The sequence below is a fragment of the Lepidothrix coronata genome, unplaced genomic scaffold (assembly GCF_001604755.1).
Source record: "Lepidothrix coronata isolate B3197 unplaced genomic scaffold, Lepidothrix_coronata-1.0 Scaffold88, whole genome shotgun sequence".
In the NCBI taxonomy this organism is placed as follows: Eukaryota; Metazoa; Chordata; class Aves; order Passeriformes; family Pipridae; genus Lepidothrix; species Lepidothrix coronata.
The window spans coordinates 822,540-844,184 of record NW_016690268.1 but is presented as its reverse complement, the minus strand read 5'-3'; the positions used below and the strand labels follow the sequence as shown (position 1 = coordinate 844,184).

The following is a 21,645-nucleotide window of genomic DNA, read 5'->3' as shown; positions in this document are numbered from 1 at the left end:
AATTCTCATTCTACACATGAGAATCATGCAAGGTATTCAACACAGCAACTTGTAGTGCAGATCTAGCACATCTGTCATAACAAATATGCTCTACCTAGAAAACACCAGAAAACAGACAATTATGGGAGACTGTATGAGTAAAAGAAGTTTGGATGAGAGTCAGAAAAGGCATAGAGAATATTTTGCTATACTATGTAGTATGTGAATTTGTTCATAATCATGGAAGACACGGTGTATTTACGGTAGGTAGAGAGTACCTGGAAAGCAGAAGGTTTGGGGACGAAAGATGAAAAGGCATGATGCCAAAGTCTGGGTTTTTAAGAGTCAATCAAATGACTCCCATTGAATTTAACAGGCTTTGGACTAAGCAGTTTTCTAAGACAATAGACTGGTTATTTTTTCTTAAAATAATATTATATATTTGTTGGTATCCTTAGAAAAAAGGATTAATCTCGCAACACACAAAAAAATACCTTCCCATATTTTATAAATGAGACCCAATTAAATCATTAGTTAACATATTTGTAAGCAGCTACCTATGTGATCACTGAATTTTTATGTAAAACTGTCTACCTATGCTGTAAGAAGTCTGGAGAAATCTAAGTTTTCTAGCAGTAGCAGAAAAGCAAGCCAATAATTTACCAATGACTGTCAATAACACTTAATCAACATTTATATACTGCTAATGCAATATTTCATCAACACAAAACACTGTAACTGCTTCAGACGTCTGACCTTGAAGCTATTAGACATGAATTTCAGATATTAGACAGTAAATTCAGAGGCCTTGTAGTCACACAGTTCCACCAGGGATTTCCAGCATGATCATTGCTCCAAATTGTATTCATATTAATACATTAACAGATATACTATCAGAGCTAAACAGCAGACAGAAGGGCAAAAATCTGCTTGAGATCCAAAAGCTACAGATTTTGAGTCAGCCATGAAACACAATCCTTAAATGAAAATGAACAGAAAAGCAGCAGATATTTTGGGACTTATTAGTGAAACCCCATTTCTGAATGCAATGCAATAGGACAGCATGCTTTTTAACAACACTAAATTCAACCTGCCTGTGCAAGGCTGGACCTTAAACTTCTCCCTGCAACCTGTTTTGAAAGCTTGGACCTTTATCTATAAGTAACATGGGGTTATGTTTCCAGCCAGTATTTCCAGATAAGGATCCAGACTCCAGAGGGGATCAGAATTTTTTTTGTCCAGGCAAGGTTTGCATTGGGCAGCAAGAATTCACAGGGCAATTAAAAAGAGAAACTGCATTTATAAAGTTTCAAAAAGTGTCAAGCACAAGTCCTTATTATAACAAGCTACCACATCTTTTTGGTGTGTCATCACAGACTATACAGTTTATAGGCCCTAATTCAACTCCCTGAAGTAAAAGCTTCCCTCAAAATTGGATTCAAAACCTAAAAATTAATGTCAGCATTTTTGAGAGATTCAGCTCTCACACAGGCAGATCCTGTGAAACTGGAATAGGAAAATAGGAAACTGAAATCCAGACACAATTCTGAGATACCAATTAATACACATTTTTATAAAACAGGTTCCAAAATAAATCCTCTTCCTTCCCAGCAGACCTCAGCGTTACCTTGGTTACGCACATTAAACTGTGCATATATTTTCTTGTAATCACACTGTTAAACTATTTCTCCAAAAGATACTAAATGACTGAAACACTAAAGTAAATGTGTATTGTTTCAGCTATCTGCTTCCAAACCATAGGACTGTCTGCATATCCCTCTCTTCAGCCAACTACACTGCTTATAGTTTAATGCATAAAGCAGCAAAAGCCACCGACTGACCACAAGGTACTTGAAACTACAATGGATGCTTTTTTTGGTATTTTTTTAAATAACGCAATTTCACCTGCATGCAACTAAAAGCAATCTAAGAGAGATTTCTTAAGCAATTAGCATGGCAGATTTTAATACTGAAGTACAGTTCTCAGAAGACAGAGCTCCTACATTTCTCCATGTTCCCCACACTTTTGAGATTGTTATTTGATCTGGATTCCATCACCCTAATATTACTCTTTTACTAGGGCCACAGTCTGATTCCCAGCAAGACCTTGGCTTTTGCAGGCAGCAAGCTGATTTTATTTCTGCAGCTATTCAGAAAGATCATATGAGATCTACTTGAACAAAAGGAGTATGATGATAATTTTATGAACAAAATGCAAATGCTAATAAAGCATCTCTGCTGTTCTGGAAAGGCTTTAATGTATTGGTGCAGGAAGATAAGGGGAAAAATGTTCCAGAGACTTTATGCAAACTTCACCAAAAAAAAAACCCCAAAAAAAACCAAACAAGAAAAGCCTCCACATTGCAAATATCTTCACTGATATTAACACCCATTTGCTGTTCCTTTGCAGCAGATGCAATCTTCAATGAAAATGCTTCTGTTTAGCACTGAAAATCTTCTCCAAAAATTAAAATCTGCTCAAAGTAAGTGTAAATGTTTAGAAGCCCAGAACTTATAACAAACTAGATTCCAAAACTTCTGCATATGGATAAACATATTTTGGAACAGAAGTACAATTACATGATTATGAAGAAAAAGATTTCTGCTTCCAAAGTGGTTTTGATACATTATATAGAAATGCTTTCTGCATTTTTTTAAATAGTCATGAGGACCAGATGACAAAAAAATTGGTCTCATCCCCAGTGGTATGCAAACTTATCAGAGTATACTAACCTTGTATGTTTTACTTGCCTGATGTACACATAGGTCCTATTTCTGATAATTTCTCATTTACACATTCAAAATAACGTAACTCAAGTAAAAAGCTATAAATAAACTGACAAATATGTATTTTATTTCCAAAAAACCAAATCAGTTTGGCATTTTGGAAAGTGTCTTTCAAACCCCACTTAAAGAGAACTAGAAATTAAATTATGTGTGCCTAAATTTTTCTCACAAGCTGTGCAAAGGGTAGCTATTTAAAACTTCAGATATCTCTATAATATCAGAAGCATAACTACTGGCTTTTGCATAAAATTCTCAGCACTAACACAACTGTGCTAAATCCCACAGCTCAGGGAAACAGGAAACCTTTGGCCCACAATATAACGAATGTTTTATGAAGAACAACATTGTTATTATGCAGTGACAGCCCTCAATTTAACTTGGTCTCCTGATCTAGAGAGGCTGTACATTCAACCCTCAATGGCATTTCACAGATATGGAAAGATTCTTGAAAAACCTGTATCTTACTTTGCTGTATGTAATTAGAATGCATGAAATTTCAGAGTTGTTTCAAACATTATTTCAGGAACTTAGCAATTAGGAAGTGCTTTAAATGAAGTGGGAGTTTCCTCTATGTTTCCTTTTGATTGCTCCCTCCAAACTCCCCCCATGTCTCAACTAATACAGTGCTTGTATTGAGACTTGGTGTAGCATGAGCCTGATTTCGATGCAAAATCCTACTTCTCCAGGATATAGAGGACGACTGTTTTTCAGGGAACTGTATAGCACTGCTCTGTCCTCCTTTTGATTCCGTTGAGGTTTTGCAAGTAAAAAAGAAGACAATTCCCCCCTTTGTGAGAATCTGTATCTCTTTATATTTTAGCTTTTTTTTTTCTTGCTCTGAAACCTTATTTCTAGGTCTGCATATCTTGAGAAAAGTAGCAAGAAATATGGATTTGAACCCACAGCTGGCATAAGAAAGTTATTCATTAATTCTTTTTCTTCTTTTTTAGTCACTACAGTATTCCAGACATTCCTGAGAGCACAAAGAAAAAAAACTTTCGTTAAAGAGTCACTTTTCCCCACAGATTAACTACATGTCTCAGAAAGGCTACAACTTAAGTTTATATTAGGCAGGGGAATGAAAAAGTAACTCTCAAGGAAAGATCCTTACTTCATTTGAAAGCGAGATTTTAAGTTGCTTCCGGACTTCATGAAGATTTTATCTAAAGAGCCTAATAACTGTTCCAGCTCAAAACAAAAGACATAATGAAATTGCTAATTGTTTCATGAAAACCAGTTGAAATTAGAAGGTTCAGACTAACAACTGCGTCTTCCTTTCCCTTCACATCCAACTCCACTTTGTTAAGGAAACTTCCCAGTCTCACCACTCACAAGACTCTCTGGCAGTCACACTCTCAAAGCTAGAGACACCGAAGCCCCTTCTCAGCCGGCAGCTCCAGTGAGCCAACGGGTGCCCCGCTCGACTCCCTAAACACCCACTCAGAATCAGACTAGGTTTCCTACAGCGTTGTCTCAGATGTCTCATTCCATAGAGCCATTTATTTACGGCTCAGTAACACAGAAACAGCCTGAGCTGGTGCCTCCGAGGAGGAACCCTCAACCAAGGACCCCTTGTGCTTTTATATCCTCACAGTCCAAGCACATGAAACTCTCGCTCATCTTCCCGAGTCTTCGGTTCCAGCTGTGTCTCTCAATGTCCATTCTCCTGGCTGCTCCACGGGTCCCAGTGCCTTCTAGGTGCCTTTGTTATGCAAAGGGTCAGCAGTTCACAGCTTCTCCTCTCCTCTCGGGCTCTCTGCCCACAGCTCAACCTGCAGCTGAAAATGGAGCTTGCAAACCGACCTACCTGCAACAAATGTATTCCTCAAGAATTTTATAATCTAGAAAATCTGATGAAGCTACAGGCTCCTGGAAATGGACAGAGAATAAAATATTGTACATTTCCCCTATAAAATAATAATAATAAAATTTATTACTTCCTTTTGCCAGGCTTACTGAAAAGTAAAATCCTAACCATAAGACTTGGAAGCAAAATCACTACTAGTTCTATGACACTCAAAAAATAACACATATCATCCACCAGGTCTACCTGAAGAGCACTCAGCGAAACAGGCAGCAGGATAAGTACAGCACAGCTTTGTGCCATGAGGGTTAAAGGGGGTTACCTTGTGATAAATTATGGAATCGAGATTGCAATAAAATAAAGGAGGAAGGAAACTGCCTACAGCAGCACACACCAGCCCATCTTCTTCAGTGTTTCTTCTTGTCTCTTCCTGTCTCCTAACAGCCCGTGAAAGCTTTCCAAAGCTTTCTGTAATTTGGAAGATGTTGCAGCACAAAGAATGCATCCTTATTATAACTTCAACGGTTGAAATCATAAAATTGATGTATGTACCCAAAAAGCCTACGTGTTTTATTTTTCTCATGTTAAAAAATTTTTTAGGATTGATCTTTTCCCTTTTAGGATACAGAGCAATGGAACAATTCTTTCCTTAAATTTCTTTATGTGACCGTTCACCTTACACAAAACCTCCATAAATACTGTGTACCTTCATTTGTTCTACTTACATATGGTATTATCAGTATGCATTATATGTAACTGCAAGTACATAAATGCTTGTATAATGTCAGCATGTCTGGCCTTTATGAGATGCTTGTCATTCCATCACTTTGATATATGTGGGTTGTCACTATAATAGCAATGTCTTGTATATTGCACAGGAAGAACTAGTGACTACAGAGCACAAGATAGGGCTACACAATACAACCCTTGAGTTTTGTATCTCCTCCATATTTTAATGCATCTGAAATGATGATGAAATTAAGCGCAGACATAGGGACTTCCACTTACCACTGGTATGCTGATATCTGGCTATTGTTATTGAGAGACTTTCTCTATCCTGAACTAACAGACTGATTGATTTGTCAAATAAACTAATCACCATATGTTTTGATAGAAATCAAACTAATGTTAACACACTACACACACCAAAAAGATTAATCTTTGCAAGGAAAGAGCACTGACAGCATTTGTCAGTTTAAACACTTCCTGGCAATAGCTCAGCTTGTTAACAGGCAATGAAAGACTGCTCTATTAAGCTCGGGGTGATGCTAAAATGGTTTCATATAAGACAGTAGCAATTTTCCTTACCACCAAGTGAGGCTGCCTATTGAGAAAGGCCATGGCACACTACAGGTCTTTGGTATTCATAGGTATTGATTGTAATGAAAAAGACATTTTATTGCTATCCAACATTATAGTGAATTACACGAACAGCTATGTTTTTATTAAGAGCTAGGAGTCATATAAAAACGACTTAGACTGCTGCTTAGTTTAATGGCATTTCCTTTTAATTTTAACTGATGTTCCATACAAATAATAAAATAGATTACACAATCCTTTGGTTTTAATTTAAAACAATACTTTGAAAAGGAGAGGTTTTAATAATTTACAATTTACAATTTACCAAACTATTACTTCCATGAATAAAATGTTTTTCCTGATCAGTACTAGATTATTTTTGGTGCTAAGTGAAATTCTGAGTTCCTGACAGCCAAGTGTGTGGAAACTTCGCTTCAGCATATATTGCAAGGAAAACTTATTGAGGCATAGAAGAATAAAAAAGAACAACAGAAAAGAGTGTCCAGTAACAGAGAGGGAAATGTAAACCTGATTAGTGTCCAGAGGAGAAGAGAGAATTGGCTTTTTGAACTCATTCTGCATTCTGCAGACTCCAGACATCATGCTGCAGAGTGGTATTTTTTATTTGGGTATCAACGTTGCCAGTCTCATAAATCTCTGTTGGAGGGATGTTTTAAACTCCCCAGTTTAAATATCCTATTAGCCAAAATCTGGTAAATTCAGGACATGGGATGAGTTTTATTCTATTTTACAGGGGCAGTTGTATTTTAGTGCCTAGATAATCCCCTCTGCTAGAGGTTGGAGATCTCTGATAAAAGCAAACCTCTCAAAGAAGTTCCTGGTAAAATTCCTTTATTAGAAGCCTGATGGAAGACCTTAAATACTACCTGCCCTAGCTGATGACACAGCTGCAGCTTTGCCCTCTCCCATACCTATAAGATCTGAAAGAGATCTCTGCTTTATCATTGCATTGTCCCCATAATCTACTTTCAGATATTACAAAGGAGGCATTGCACTGAATTCTGGTCTAGATTATTTGTCCTTGGCACACACATTTCTTGAGAACTTGTCAGGAGTTGTTACACAGGGGTCCAGAAGCTCCACGCTTTTACCGGTTGTACACCTTAATTTGAGACTTCAAGAGATTTCACCCACGTGAACCCTTGCAAAGTCTTTGATTCTCTGATACCTTGAGTTCACATCTGGAGAAAAACTACACATTTTTCTCTAAGAGATTTCTTTTTATTTGGTGAGAAAATTGGCATTTTGGCAAAAAGGGTTTTACAGAAATAACATGCAACTTCCGAAAAGTGTTACAACAGATTACTGACACTACCAAGCATTGCTATAATAAGGGAACCTTTGTCACACCCAGCAAACACAAACTCCATGCAACTTAAGTGAAAAAATCCATAACTTAAGTGAAATACAGAAAATAGGTGTTTAAGTTGCCCACAGGAGTAAAGGTTCACTGCCCCTCACTGTCCCCCCAGCCAAAGTCAGGGGTGCCACAGCCACTCAAAGGCTGCAGGAGGCATGGTGTGGGCTGGCCACCAGGTGGACCCCATTGACAGCCCAGTGACACCGCTTTCCCTGCCATGTGCTCTGCATGGACATGGACATGTTGGCTGCAGACCTAGGCCTAGCCCTTCCTCCCTACTCCTACCCCCACATACACAGAGACAACATGGTTTATTCAACCCATCAATCAAACAATCCGGCGAGATCCAAATCCAGTCTCTGACAGGAGTGCTTTAATCCATTACATCCAACATCCTCCTTCTATCACAGTGCAGATGTCTGGCTCATAGAAAAGACTCCGTCAATTCCACAATGAAAGGAAACTCTTTCCCCAGAAACCTACAAGATCCACAGGTACAGAGAACAAAGCTAAAAGATAAACCATTCTTGGTCACTAAATAATGATGCCTGATAATTTTTATGTTTAATACAAAGTGATCTCTAAGTACCTTTATACGATTTTGAAGTACTGTGTTGGATTGCACCCGTGCTGATGCAGTTGCACTTAAGTGATTACATTTGATTTAACAACGTAAGGCTGTTGTAAGGAGAATGCAAAAGAGGGACCAGCAATCTACATAAATTAACAAGTTTCAGAGTCAATCTCAGTCTTTATATGGTTGAATGTACATGCTGGTTTCTCAATTCATATGTGAGCAAAGTGATACTTTGTACTCAAGACTACTTGCACAGTTTTCATTAAGTCATCATTGTGTATAAAGATGTACAGTCTTGAGACTGGTAAATAAGATTGCACCTATATATTCTTGTATTCTCTCTTCCTTGTTCCTGTCATCATAGAAGAAAACTTAAAGAAAGGAGGTGGAGAATGTTGAGAATACTAAATTACAGTGTGGAGCACACAGTCTGGTACCCCAAATCTAGCAACAATGACCAACATGTATGAAATCTGAGCTATCTAAGTTTGAATTTTAATAAGTTCCTTCTAGAGCCAATGAAGATGGATATACACAGTCTTCCTCAGAGCATCTTAAGCCTTAACTTACTCCTCTAATAGTAGAGGGTTCATAGTCAACTACCCTTCTAGCTGCAGTGACTCAAGCAAGTGCCTAAAGTAAAGGATGAAAATGGACTGTGTTCTCAACAGCTAAGAGTTCATGTTTTTTATACGTGTAGGTTTGGTACGAAAATTATATTTTAAATATTAATTCATATAGAAAAAGGAGAAACAGTATTTTGCCATAGGTAGAGAACAAAACTAGAAGCCTTAGTTATGAAAAATCTTGATTTATTATTTACTATTCAATGTACTAATTTATAAATTACCAAATAGTAGTTTACTATTACTGTTCACTATTAAATAGCAAATTTATATTTACTATACTATTTACTATACCATTTTGATTTACTATTCATTATGGGCCTTCTTTTTTATCTTACTGCAAAAAATTACTTAGTTCCATCCTGTCATGGTTTGAGACCTCCAAAAATCCAATTTCCAAGCCCCCTCCCCCCCCAGTTGGCTTCAGTGTGAGAGGGTTTTCAGACATAACACATTTGCTAGCATGAGGAAAATTATATTAAAATTTATTACTACACAATAAATACTATAATACGTTATATACAACAATTCTAACTATCTCTCTTAGGGTAAAGCAATATATTTACATAGATCAAATCCCTCCTTTCCCTCCAAAAAAGTTCAGAAGGAAAGAAGAAAAGGTCCTTTCCACTTTCAGGGCAGCAGTGTCTCTCTTCTTCAAGGCAGTAGTCGTAGCTGGATTTGTTGTAGCTGGAAAATCTCTCTCTCTCTTCATTACAACACAGGGGTTTTCTCTCACCCCTTGGTCCTTCGACTTCAGCCGAAGGTCTCTCTCCTGTGGACTCACAAAGCAGGGACAAAACTCGCCCTACCACAGTCATATCATGGGATGCAAGGCATCCCATGAAAGTCCCTTCCTCAGGGGGGTTAAATTCCCCCTGAGTCAGAACATTTAGGGCAGCTCTCAGTTCAGTTTTTGCCCCAAGCGTTCTAACAGAGCTCCTGTGCTCTGTCTCAAACTGCCAATAAGGCAAAGTGGGGGGAGGGGGGGAAAGGAAGGTCACTTCCCCTGCATTCCTTCTGGCCATCCTGGTCCAGCTCCAGGACATCTCTGAGCTTTCGGCTTCTCTCTCTCTCTAGCTGCTGCATTTCAGGACTCCCTTCAAGTGGGAGTCCACCCCCTCCTTCCAAGAGGGGTCTCAAGGGTTTGGGGAAATAAAGCCAATCTCACCCCAGTCTCTACTGAGCTTGGTTCTCTATCTCTCCGTCAGACATCTCTCTGTCTCTTAGCTTGGCTCCATGCCATCTTTGCTGCTGCTGGCTATCTTCTTGGCTTTCAGCCACAGTTCTCTATTCAGTGCTGTTCTCTGCCGCTGCTTTGGCATCTTTCTGCTGCCCACTTACAGTGGAGAAAACTTCCCTCACCTTTTGGCTATGGCACCAGTTCAGTCTAACACTGTTTTGAGTTTCTGCAGCCCCAGCCGGGGGCTGGGGGGCCTTGGCCCCCAGCGGGGCTTCCTGGCCCCTCTCTCTTCATGGTCTCAAACCATGGCTACCGCTCTTCTTCCAGCTACGTAATCTCTTCTTTTCCGGCCTGTTGTAATATGTTTAATTTTGCAGGGGCACTGATTGTGTCAACACCAAGAACACCACCCCCTGGGATTAACCACTTTCCAGCTCCAGGGGAAACCCCTTTTTAACCCATGACAAATCATTTATCAATGAGGATCTATGTACATTTAACCATGTAGTCTGTTAGACAGGATTGTGGGTTTCAAATACCAAACCCAAGCATTTATTACTCCAGGAGAGCAGCATCTGTCCTATCCTGTTCCTGCCCCATTGCTACCTTGAGCAGAGCCAGGATAAAGGGCAATTACTTTAAAAGTCCCTTTTTTCCTTAGTGCACAGACTTCTTTGGTGAAAAGACTTTCAAATATCTCTAGTGATATAAAAGCAGTTCCTCCAAGGTAGCATATACCATAGCCCATAGCACGAGACCTCTCATTGGTATTTACACCTTCAGAAATGTTATCACTAGACAATTGCTCATACACAGTAGTTTTTCTTCCTGCAGTGTTATTTCTATTGTACAGGACATGGCTGCACAATTGCTTTTTTTGAATCTCTGGAAATACATGCTGCATAGCAGAAGGCAGATCAACCTCTTTTTTTTAATAAATGATCACACTGACAATTAAAATTCCTGGTGACAGGCAAATTACTGTTAAAATCTATGACTGATTTCTAGCAGAAAAATCTGGAACAGCAGGGACAAGAGCAGCTAGTAGAAAACCTTATTAAAAATCTAGGTAATAAACCTTTTGCAAATATCAATTTTAATTATTTTTTAAATTACCTTTTCCTCTTCCATCTCTTTCATATGGCCCAATCATGTGAAAAGTTAATAATATTTTATAATAAAAAACATTTAATGTTCTTTTTTTTCATCATCTTTAGTGGAGTTTTTCAACAATATGAGCCATTACACTAAAATGGTAATTTCTTCAGCCATCAGTGCACACAGCTGTTTTATAGTTGAACTGTTTCCACCAGTAGAATTTTTTTGACACAAGTACTGCAGCTTCTGGGGCATGATTTTGCTACAAGGTTCTTATTTATAAAAAAACAGTTTTTACTTTCTAAGAATATCTGTACAATGACTGGCCAATTTTGTTGCTACTAATAGGCTTCTTTACTGAGAATTTTTAAAATATCTGAAAACGATAAAAGAAAAGTTTCTAAAACATGCATAAAGAAGTTTTGGAAACAAAGTGCCCATCAATAAGGTATGTGAAAAGGAAAATTCTCCTTAGAAGACCAATGGCATTTATTTTCATCTCATACTCTTCCCCTCCCACAGGTTAAAAAGGGTTTGGTCAAGAAAAAGCCTTCAGGGTTCTTTTTTTTTGTGAACTGAGATACAGAGCACCTTCATTTTCAGATGTGAAAGATGTAGCAAATTTTTTAAAAGTGATTTGCTTAATGGAAGAAAAAGTGTCATACTAAAAAGTGACACACAGCAGGGAAACATAAAAACCTCTGGGTGCTTACCATTTTAAGTTTCATTCATCTCTCTTTCTTTCCAGAAGTGCTTTTTACTTACACTGTAATGATCTTTAAATGGGTAGTAATGAAGAATAATGCACTCTGTGATAAGTGGAATTGGTCATCTCTAACTTGTGACTCACCATGAACAGAGTGTATATTAAACAGTAAATCACAGTCAGGTGTTTAATTCCATCTCCTCTTATTTATTTATTCGCCTAGAGTATGTTCTGCTCTTCCTCAGGTTTTCCTGCCATCAATACGACCATTGTAGTTTAATTCTAGAAGAGACTGACCTGCTCAGAGACAGATAAAGGAGTAAGTCCAAACAATAACTTTGTGATTGCTCTGACCTTTGCAGGGGCTTAGTGAAATTACTGAGCAGTTTGATCTCTATACCATTTATTATCCACAGCAAATAACTTCTTCTAGATGGTACATGAAGCCAATTGACCAAGGATGTACCTTTAATACATATTAAATACATCTATGCGTGCAACCAGACAGATGTAGACCGGTTTCTTATGAAGAAAGACCACTTAATTTACCAAAATATCCAGACAGGGACTTAGCATTTCCCAACTAATGCATTTTAAATTCTTACTCTTGGTTCAGATTCTTTGACTTTCAGAGCCAGATATCTCCTTATCAGCAGCTGAGGATGGTGGGTCATAGCCCCTTTCCTGACACATGATGAAGGCTGCAGGAGACATCCAGTACTGGAGCTGTTAGCACTGATGCCTGTACTGAGTGTATATATATGAATGCTACCCACAGCATATACAGGCTGTGAGGGGCCCATATGTAAGAGGGCATTCAGTGGGATGCCACAGCCAGCACAATTCAGCCAGACCAGAGCATACTCCCTGCTTTGATGGACTAAATGAAATGTCTTCGCAGACTTCAAAAACTAATGAACCTGGGCTCACAATCCTCTGGAATACACTCAAAAAGTTCAGAGAAAAACAACTTGAGACTGCATGAGGAAGAAACTTGCTATGTACAGAACGAGTTGCTTAGAATTTATGTTTTTTCTAGTAAAAGCTGTTGTACATATGAGCTCAATTTGATGCCACATTGTTTAGCGGCAGACAGTGATAATACAAAACATAATGCAATTTACCGCTTCATTTCTTCATAAAGTCTACCCCGAAACATTTACTGCTCCATGTTACAGTAGAGAAGGAGTTTAGCAAAATGAGTAAAGTAGGTAATCTGCAAAACTATAAATAATGCTCTCTGCTTTCCTAAATAATATTTCACACTCTAGTGAAATAACATATTTTAATACCAGATCTGACCTGAATTATTTGTCTAAAATTTCTGAACTTGACTTAGTCACCGTGGACTAGATTTGTATTTATTGTTTTATCTACTGATGAAATAGACAGCTCAGTCTGCTCTGCCTGTGGACTTTGACAACTGAGAAAAACTTTAGAAATTAATTTTCAGCTTTTGATTTTGTTTTTAATTAAACAATTGCAAGTGCCGAATTTTGCTCAAGTTCCTTCTCAGCTCTCAGTCACAAAGAATATGATTAAAACCATGAGATTTTAAAACAAAGCAACACTAATGCTTTATGGTTTTAGTCTGCTTTCACTTACAAAGCAAGATTCCATTATTTCGCCCCCAGAACATAGAATACCATATATATTCTTACCCACATACAAATTGTATACTTCCTGTCAGACACTGAACACAGAAAACACATAATCTTTCTGACTTCTGGGCAGCATGGTTGATAACCTCTTCTGTTTGTTTCTCTAGCAACTGCCAGCAATCCCCTGAATCACTTGCCAGGCATGAAGTTTGCGGTTGACTATTTTTATATTCCCCACCTCCCCTTTTTCAATACGAGTTGTGCAAAACACATTTCTCTTTCAATATCTCTGTTAGAAATTGCAGCAATTTTTCAGTTAACATGCATTTGGGGACACCAGCTAGTGTCTCTGTAGAGTAGTGCGCTGTGACACATAATAGGTGCAAGTCAGACTAAGGTTAGTAACCTTTGTTCTGTATTCTCTTGCATAGAGTAAATCTACCTTTAGCTAGTCTATAAAAATGGACTGAATTCAGACAAAAGCATTTCCCAATTCACTAGAAATTGTAAAAGACAGAAGATGAATGATATCCTTAGAGTCAAAGGTGTCACTTCACAGGAAGACCTCAAACTTCACTGAAGATTTTCCAAAATAGAAATTAAAAACATATACTCACAAAGACTTAAATTGGCACAGTCCAAAAGCTGATAGTTTCAGTAAGATATGAGAATGAGATCATAAAAAGAAGGAGGCAGATAGAAAAACAGTCTGCAGCCATAAAGGTAACCATTTACAGCTATTACAACCACTGTTCCTTTTGATTTCTCATTATTTGAATCTACTGCCCATTACTGTGTCCAGTTCTGGGCCCCTCAGTTCAGGAAGGATATTGAGGGGCTGGAGCAGGTCCAGAGAAGACCAATAAGGCTGGTGAAGGGACTCACCAAGTCTGGTGAGGGACTCACCAAGACTGGTGAAGCACAAGTCCTATGAGGAGAGGCTGAGGGAGCTGGGGTTGTTTAGCCTGGAGAAGAGGAGGCTTAGGGGAGACCTCATCACTCTCTACAACTCCCTGAAAGGAGGTTGTAGCCAGGTGGGGGTTGGTCTCTTCTCCCAGGCAACTATCAGTAAGACAAGAGGGCATGGTCTTAAGCTCTGCCAGGGGAGGTTTAGGTTAGATATTAGAAAGAATTTCTTTACAGAGAGGATGATCAGACATTGGAATGGGCTGCCCAGGGAAGTAGTGGATTCTCTGTCCCTGGAGATTTTTAAAAAGAGACTGGTTGTGGCACTTAGTGTCATGGTCTAGTAACCATGGCAGTAGTGGATCAAGGGTTGGACTTGATGATCTCAGACGTCTTTTCCAACCTGGCTGATTCTATGATTCTATGACAGGTGCTTAGTGTGAAAGAAGCTGGTCCTGAATTAAAAGCACGATTTTAACAGTTCAAATATCTATACTGATCTTATGCAGTTTAGTTTCAAGACAAAGTTAATAAAAGCAAAGCAACATTCAAAAGCCAGTGGTTGGTAACTTACACAAAATGTAGGCAATTCAGCTGTAAATGCTTCATTCCTGCTGGTTAAACTTAGCATCTTTTTATGCATAGGTACTCTCTGACTTAAATAGATATAAATTAATTGATCGGCAATTTCAATTAAATTCAAAAGCAAACTACAAAGGACACTACATGCAGATTTCAGTTGGTGCAATAAGGGTGTAGAACCATTCCCATACCTAAATAATATACTCATACAGAAGATACTTCTGTAGCTCTGGAGCTACCTTACAACCAAGTCATCTTCGGTGTGTGATGCTCCCGAGCTCAAACTTCATGTAGGAACATTGCAGTATAATGGTCAGTTAACACTGAAATCCTTTAAGTACTTCATCCACATTAATCCCAAATGAGTATCTCATGATTAATTTTATCAAAACAAATTCCAAAGGAATTGGTAATGACTAAGTTGTTATCGCAGAACATTACTATTATTTTTATGTGTTTGTGTGGACTTTGTCTGCTTTCTAGACTGTATCTTTGAAAGTATTTTTCAGTGACAGTGGCCCAGTGTGACATAAATGAACTGTGATACCTACATATCTAAAATTAGCAGCTGTAAATCCAGGCACCAGAGTCTAACCTGAATGTCACTAATCTGACAAAATTCTTCTTGACTGTAGCAGTGAATTCCTTGTTTCCCCTCCCGATTCTCTGTAAATCCTGCTCGAAGATTTTTAAAAATGTTAAACTGCCTGCATGTACATAAATTCTGGAATAGGAAATTAAGAGGCAAGTGTTTTGACTGTTCCCCCCCTCCCCAGCTTTGAATATGGAGGATTTAAAGCTGAATGCTTTGTCATCTCTTAAAGAATACAGTGGTATTTAACTAAGAAATATGAACCAGAGATAATGCCTCTTTTCTAAATTTATCATTAGATCCTTTCTATTTTGAAGAAAGATTGCAGTAATCTTAGTGTGAAAATTTTCTTAGTTTACTCATTTTACAGTAAGGTCACCTAAGCCTCAATAAAATTTAAGAGCACCAACAAATGGTAGAATTTTATTTGATGTATGTTTTTTAGTCTAGGTGAACTTAATATGCAATTTTTACTTCTCTTTTGTATTTTGTATGAGACATCTATTGGAAAAACACTTTGTTAACATATGGTCAAGGTGGCTATAGCATGAAAATGAGAAAAAATAAATGCAATCAGATTATATGTGTAGAAGTGGAAAAATGTAAACAACAGAGTCTACCATAACCACACCTATAGAAATATCACTTTAACTGCATTAATACTGAGTCCAGTTGTAAAAGAATATAACGATACATAAGTGAAAATCCATGCCCTAAAATTTGGATTTGTATCCACTGGAGAGAATTTCTAAGGCATGTATGAAGATATGATACAAATGCTAGGCCCTTAATATTTCTCAGGAATATATTTTAGAAAACTCTTGGCTGAAAACATTATAAAAGCTGAATTTTTTTTTTTGTTAGTTACCAAAAATATTATGACGCTATAGTCTAAATTCGTGGACTATAAAACAAGTACAATTGTTCCAGAGGAGCATGGGAAAAATTATCATTGTTATCTAGAAAACAAGAAGTTATGAATGTAAAATGAAAATGTACTGGTTTCTAAGTTTTGGAAAGAGACAAAGTACATTTTCATAAAATTCAAAAGTGTAAGCTCTACCTTTCTTACTAGCAACAACTTTGTAATAAGATCAAAGATAAGGACATTAGAAGATTTATATTTAATTTTCCCATAATTTTCTTCATAATGAATTATGTAGTGTAAAGTATCCTATTTACATTATTTAAAATTTTTCTTAAAAAATTGAGACCAAGAATTATCACTACAATCATGGAGATAACATCAATGACCATAAAGGTTCAATTCTGAACATTTTTCTCTTTGTATTAGGATTTTTTTTTTTACCAAAAATAAGAACTTGCCTTTGTCATCACAGAATTGTGGTGTTTGGGGCTTTGGGTTGGTTTTTTTTAAACTCATCAATTTTTGAATTCTCATCCAGCTTGCTGATTCTGCTCATCCTCCTCTCCAACCCATTTTGGTGGAAATTTCATTAGACTAGTCTTTATTTCACTGTCTGTGCCATTACTAAGACTGTGCAAATATACAAGATTGAGGACCTATTCCTACAGAACACGTTAGCTTGACAGGGAACAATAAACTCTGCATAGTTTCCCCACTAATTACATGATCACATTATAGTAGTGTAATTTCCTTTTTTCATGCTTTCTTATGAAAATGTCCTGTGAAACAATGTCGGAAGATTTATTTGTCAAGAGAGATGACATCTGGTTCATCACCTTCTCAAGAACTGTTATGCTGTCACAAAAGGATATTGGATTGGTATCACACAAGTTCTCCTTGATAAATTCATGTTGGCTATTACTCATCTCCCTGCTATTCTGCAGGTGTTTACAGTTCATTTGATTTATTTGTTCCAGTTGTTGGGGTTTTTTTTAAATGACATTTAAATTATGGTGATGGGTCTGTAATTCCCCAGCTCTCCCTTTCTCTCCTTTATAAAAGCAGTCATTGAGTCAGCTCTTTCTGAATTTTCTGAAACGTTCTCCATCTTCACAACAGAGAACTGCTAATGAATTTTGAGAAGACTTCATCTAGTTACTTAAATGCTATACAATAAACTTAATTAAACACAGATTATTTTCAAATACATAATTGGTTCTATGTAGTCTTTCAGAAGCTCTTTCATCGTTCCAGTCTGACATCTTAGCCCATTCCTTGGCTAAGTAGTTGTATTAACGCCGAGTAGCTCCAGTTAAGGAAAACTGAAAAAGATATTAAACACTTTTGCAGGTTTAATACCATTTTTCAGTTTGTTTCCTTCCCTGTTTGATAGCATATCAACGTTTTTATTTTCCTTGCTCTGATTATTAATGTGTTTATAAAATGACTTTTAGTTTCTCTTTATGTCCTTTTTTATGTTATGCATAATTCTGTACCTTGGCTTTTCCAGTTTTGTCCCCTTTCCTATTAGTGTTATTTCATTTACACTAATTTGGTAATTTGACCTAGTTTCCACTTTCTGAAGATGCTTTTTTTTTCCTGGGTCTCAAGCACTGAAGTCAAGGCTTACTTAAGGGAGCTACTTTCTAGGCGTCACAAGTATTGAGACAGTTTGTGCTTCTCTCTTAAATATAATTTCTAGGGGGAACTGCCATTGCTTGTAAATGTTTTTCCCTTAGATTTATTTGCAATGAGATCTGACTCATCAGCCCAACTAGTTTGTTCTCTTGTAATTTATTGGTTTTATTATGATCTGCACTTTCTGTTCCTTGATGCAATAAATCATATTATGTCCACACTAAGCAAGTTAAAGAAAGTGAGAGTAAACCCCTTTCATATTTTCAACTACATTTTTTTCCTAGGGGTTCCTGCTAGCTGCCTTCAAAGAACTACAGAGAGATTGAGTCTGGGAGGGACCTCTGGAGGAGATTAGTCCAGGCTTCTGCTCAAAATGGCACTTAATGGAAAAACTGGATCAGATTGCTCAGTGCTTCAAGTCAGCGGACTTTAGAAATTCTCCAGGGAAAAGACTGAAGTTGATTCCAATATCTCTCTGTACAGTTTTTTTTCTTACTATAAACCACTTTTGCTCTAAATTATTGTTATTCCTAATATTCAGTTGAAATCATTTGCATTGGAGTTTGTGAGAGCTCCTTGTTGTCCTTCCATTACTCACTTCCGAAAGAGTCTGTTTTCTCTGTAATGTTCTACAGATAGTGGCATAGATATAATTAGATATAATTTCTTATATCTAATCTAACCGTACCTGCTTTCAGGCTGATGAGCAGGTTGTTACAGGCCTGGACCAAGGTTCTCCTCCGGCAGAACTGAACACGGCGGTCACTCCTGTGAGTATTACCACACGGGGTTATGCCAGTCAAGATCTAGGACCCTGTGGGCTTGTTCCCATGGCCTGCTGTAAATCCAAAGGATGGCCCTGCCCCCCAGCCTGTCAGCTATCTTCCCTCTATTGCAGTAACCTACTTGCTTTACAAATAAACTAACATATTCTTGCACAGAAACACTGAACATTGTACATTTCTGAGTCAAGCTTAAAAGGGAAACTGGGATACTGCAAACCATCTACTCATAACACTGCACTTTAACACGCTTTGAAAATTTCATCCAGGCAATTGCAATACCTGCCAGTTGCTAATATGTTAAAGATCCATCACATAAATCTTCCTGTTATGGCAAAGAGAAACTTTGCAAACTTTCACCTGAAACCTAAACCAATAGTAAAACACCAGAAAGAAAACTTTGCCATTGAAACATCTTTGTGTATCTATGTTAAAATGTAATCTCCATGGCATAATCTCACATAAGGATATATAACTGAGGCACCCATACCTAAAATGCATAATTACCTTTGCAATAAAAAGATGTTTTATTTTCTTTGTATTAAAAGATGGGGTTCTTTCTTGTAAAACTGAATATTCACTTCAGCACTAGAACCAAAACAAAGAGTTTATAAGGCCGTGATACAACTGGCATTTTTTTAGGAAGTACCATGTGAAGTTATTTTTTCCTCACCCATGTACAACTTTAGATATTTTGCAATGATTTTGCCAATCACTGGAAATAAGGAAATAACAGAAGTCAAAATAAATGACATGGGGTGAGAGTTGAAGACAATCTGTGAGGGTACTTAATTCTCTGTCTTGACATGGTGCATCCCAGAGGCTCTCTACCCTGCCACCAATAACAACTGTCACACTGTGCAATCCAGTATCTCCACAGATAAAATAATTGCCAGAAACCTCTGGATACAACAACATTAATCCACTTCATCAGTCATAACTCACAGTCTTCCGCTGCAGCTCACAGAGTTCAAATCAGGACTGGAGTCCACCAACAGCTAGAAACTGTCCTTTGAACTACCTCTGCTCTCTCTCTCTCTTTTTTTCAGGAAGGCTTCCCCAGCACATTGTAGAGAGGTCCTCAGAATTGGTTAAATGACAACAATCTAGATGTTTAGGTTTGTGTCTGTCATACACAGACTTTAAAATCTCTGTAAACATTCATATCTCAGAAGAAACAATAAAGACACTGCAAATAAAATTCAGCCATGCCTTAAAAAATATCAAGAAGCATGGTATGCATTTACATTCAGATGCTCCTCTGGTATTTTTTTTTCTTAGTTGACATGGAGGTTTAACTCTTGAATGCAAAAGAAAGTGATTTAGGAAGGTAAAAATTGCTTTATCCAGATGGTAACTCCTGATGTTTGACAAAGCTTCCTCAGGTTCAATAATAGGAGTTCATTCAAATGTTTAAAAGAATCCATATCCAACTTCCAAGTCTCAGCAGTATCTACCCAATCTATAGCTAGATCATTTAATCCCAAACATGCTTTAGAAACACTGTTAACTGAGAAAGAAGCAATTTCACCAGAAGTTAACCTGTGATTTCTCTTGGAAAAAAAAAATGGAGAAGAAAATGAAGGTGCAGTAGGCAAAGTACTTTTTTCTTTTTTGATCTTTGTTTTTTCAAACTTTATTCAGCTGTATAAGGCCAGTGCAATAATAAAGGCTAATTTCCTGTGGCAATCATCTTCAAAGGGAATTAAAATTAATGCATGTATTCTGGAGCCATAGTGATAAAAAAGGTTCAAACAATCCCCATTATTTCAAATAATGTTGAAAAATGATACCCAAGAACGGTTTTCAACTTATTTCTAGCTATTCATATTGGATTAACATAAAATAAGCTACTTCAAGTATTACTATCCTTGTGCAATGTATTTATATCAAGATGATTACTATCTTCAGTGAAAGGTTTAATATCAACATATATGTAATTACTGGAAATGTTTCAATTTATATTATAAAATGAAAATGTAAGATCAGCAACAACTGCCTCAACTAAATAAAATGTATAAATGTTCTCATTTACTGAAGTTACATCTCTTCCATAGCAAAAACTGAGCCACTCAGCTTCATTTCTAAAATTATACTTAGCAACTTTGCTGACTGTCTTTACACAGGGCTTATCTGTAGTTTGAAAGGATTTATTCAGCAGTTTGAAAATATTTATTCTGAAAGCACTTAACCCTTTGTAAAGGTAAAGAATAATTAAAATCAGAAAACCAGAAACTTATATTATTTCAATCTTTTACTTATGTATGACATCTCTGTACATATTGACATTGCAGTCTAACTATAGTTCAGTTAAGTTACTGACATGTTTTGTACACGATGATTTCCCTATACAGCTGAGGAAAAAAATAAAAAGTGTATATCTAATTTCTAGAACAAATAATTTTTATTTTTAATTATTGTGACTCTAAGAAATTAATGGAATAATGTCTTTAGAAAATCTTTATCAATGGATCTTAATAAAATACACAAGAAAAGAAGCCCGGAGTAAAGATTCTTTCTCTGTCCACTTTTGAGGGAAATAAGAAAACATGCCAAAGCTCTGGAATTACACACATTTATATTTTGACACTGTGAGAAATCAAAAGTCTGTTCATAGCAAATACTATTTCTTTTTAAATAGGGTCAGAGGTAAAAGGAAGAATAAGGCAATAATCTACTGTAACATCTGAAGAATCACGGGGAGAAGGAGAAAGACATATCCAAACACATTTAAGTCTCCAGACACAAGGCTCATAAATATGACACAGACCTATTGGGAGCAGCCTACCCTGCTTGGGCACAAGACTTAGCATCTGGAAACCAGCAGAAAACACAGGACATCTCAAACAGATCTAATGTCTTCATGGGACGAGTGTAGCCCTAGATGGTGCAAACCACATTGAAAAACAACACATGAAATGTTGCTGATGTTTCTTCAGTAAGCTGTGGACAACGGGCGACCATAAGTACAGAAGTCTGCCCCAGACTCAGCTTCATTCAGCAGAGTGGTACAGAAGAGACTTTGCTTACAGGGCTCACAGGGCATGCCATGACTCTGGGGAAGTTTCTAAAAAATTGTGCAGACAACCAGAATGCCACGTGAACCTGACGAGCCAGATAAACCTACTGACATAATCCTAAGTGTGATGCTAGAAAAAAAAAAAAAATGGAAAAAAAAAAAGAAGGGTGGGGCAGTGTTGGGCAGGGTGTCAATACAATACCAAATGATCAAATAA

General features: G+C 37.3%; 1 protein-coding gene and 1 long non-coding RNA gene across 2 annotated transcripts in view; one reads left to right on the top strand and one right to left on the bottom strand.

The window, feature by feature from the left end:
• The window catches only part of GPC6 (glypican 6), a 755,565-nt gene that overhangs the window by 670,959 nt on the left and 62,961 nt on the right, over nt 1–21,645 (bottom strand). The window lies entirely within an intron of this gene.
• LOC108500289 lies at nt 1,649–3,818 on the top strand. The gene is made up of 3 exons (XR_001875814.1): nt 1,649–1,826; nt 2,390–2,462; nt 3,717–3,818. It is a non-coding gene; the product is annotated as an uncharacterized LOC108500289 (long non-coding RNA).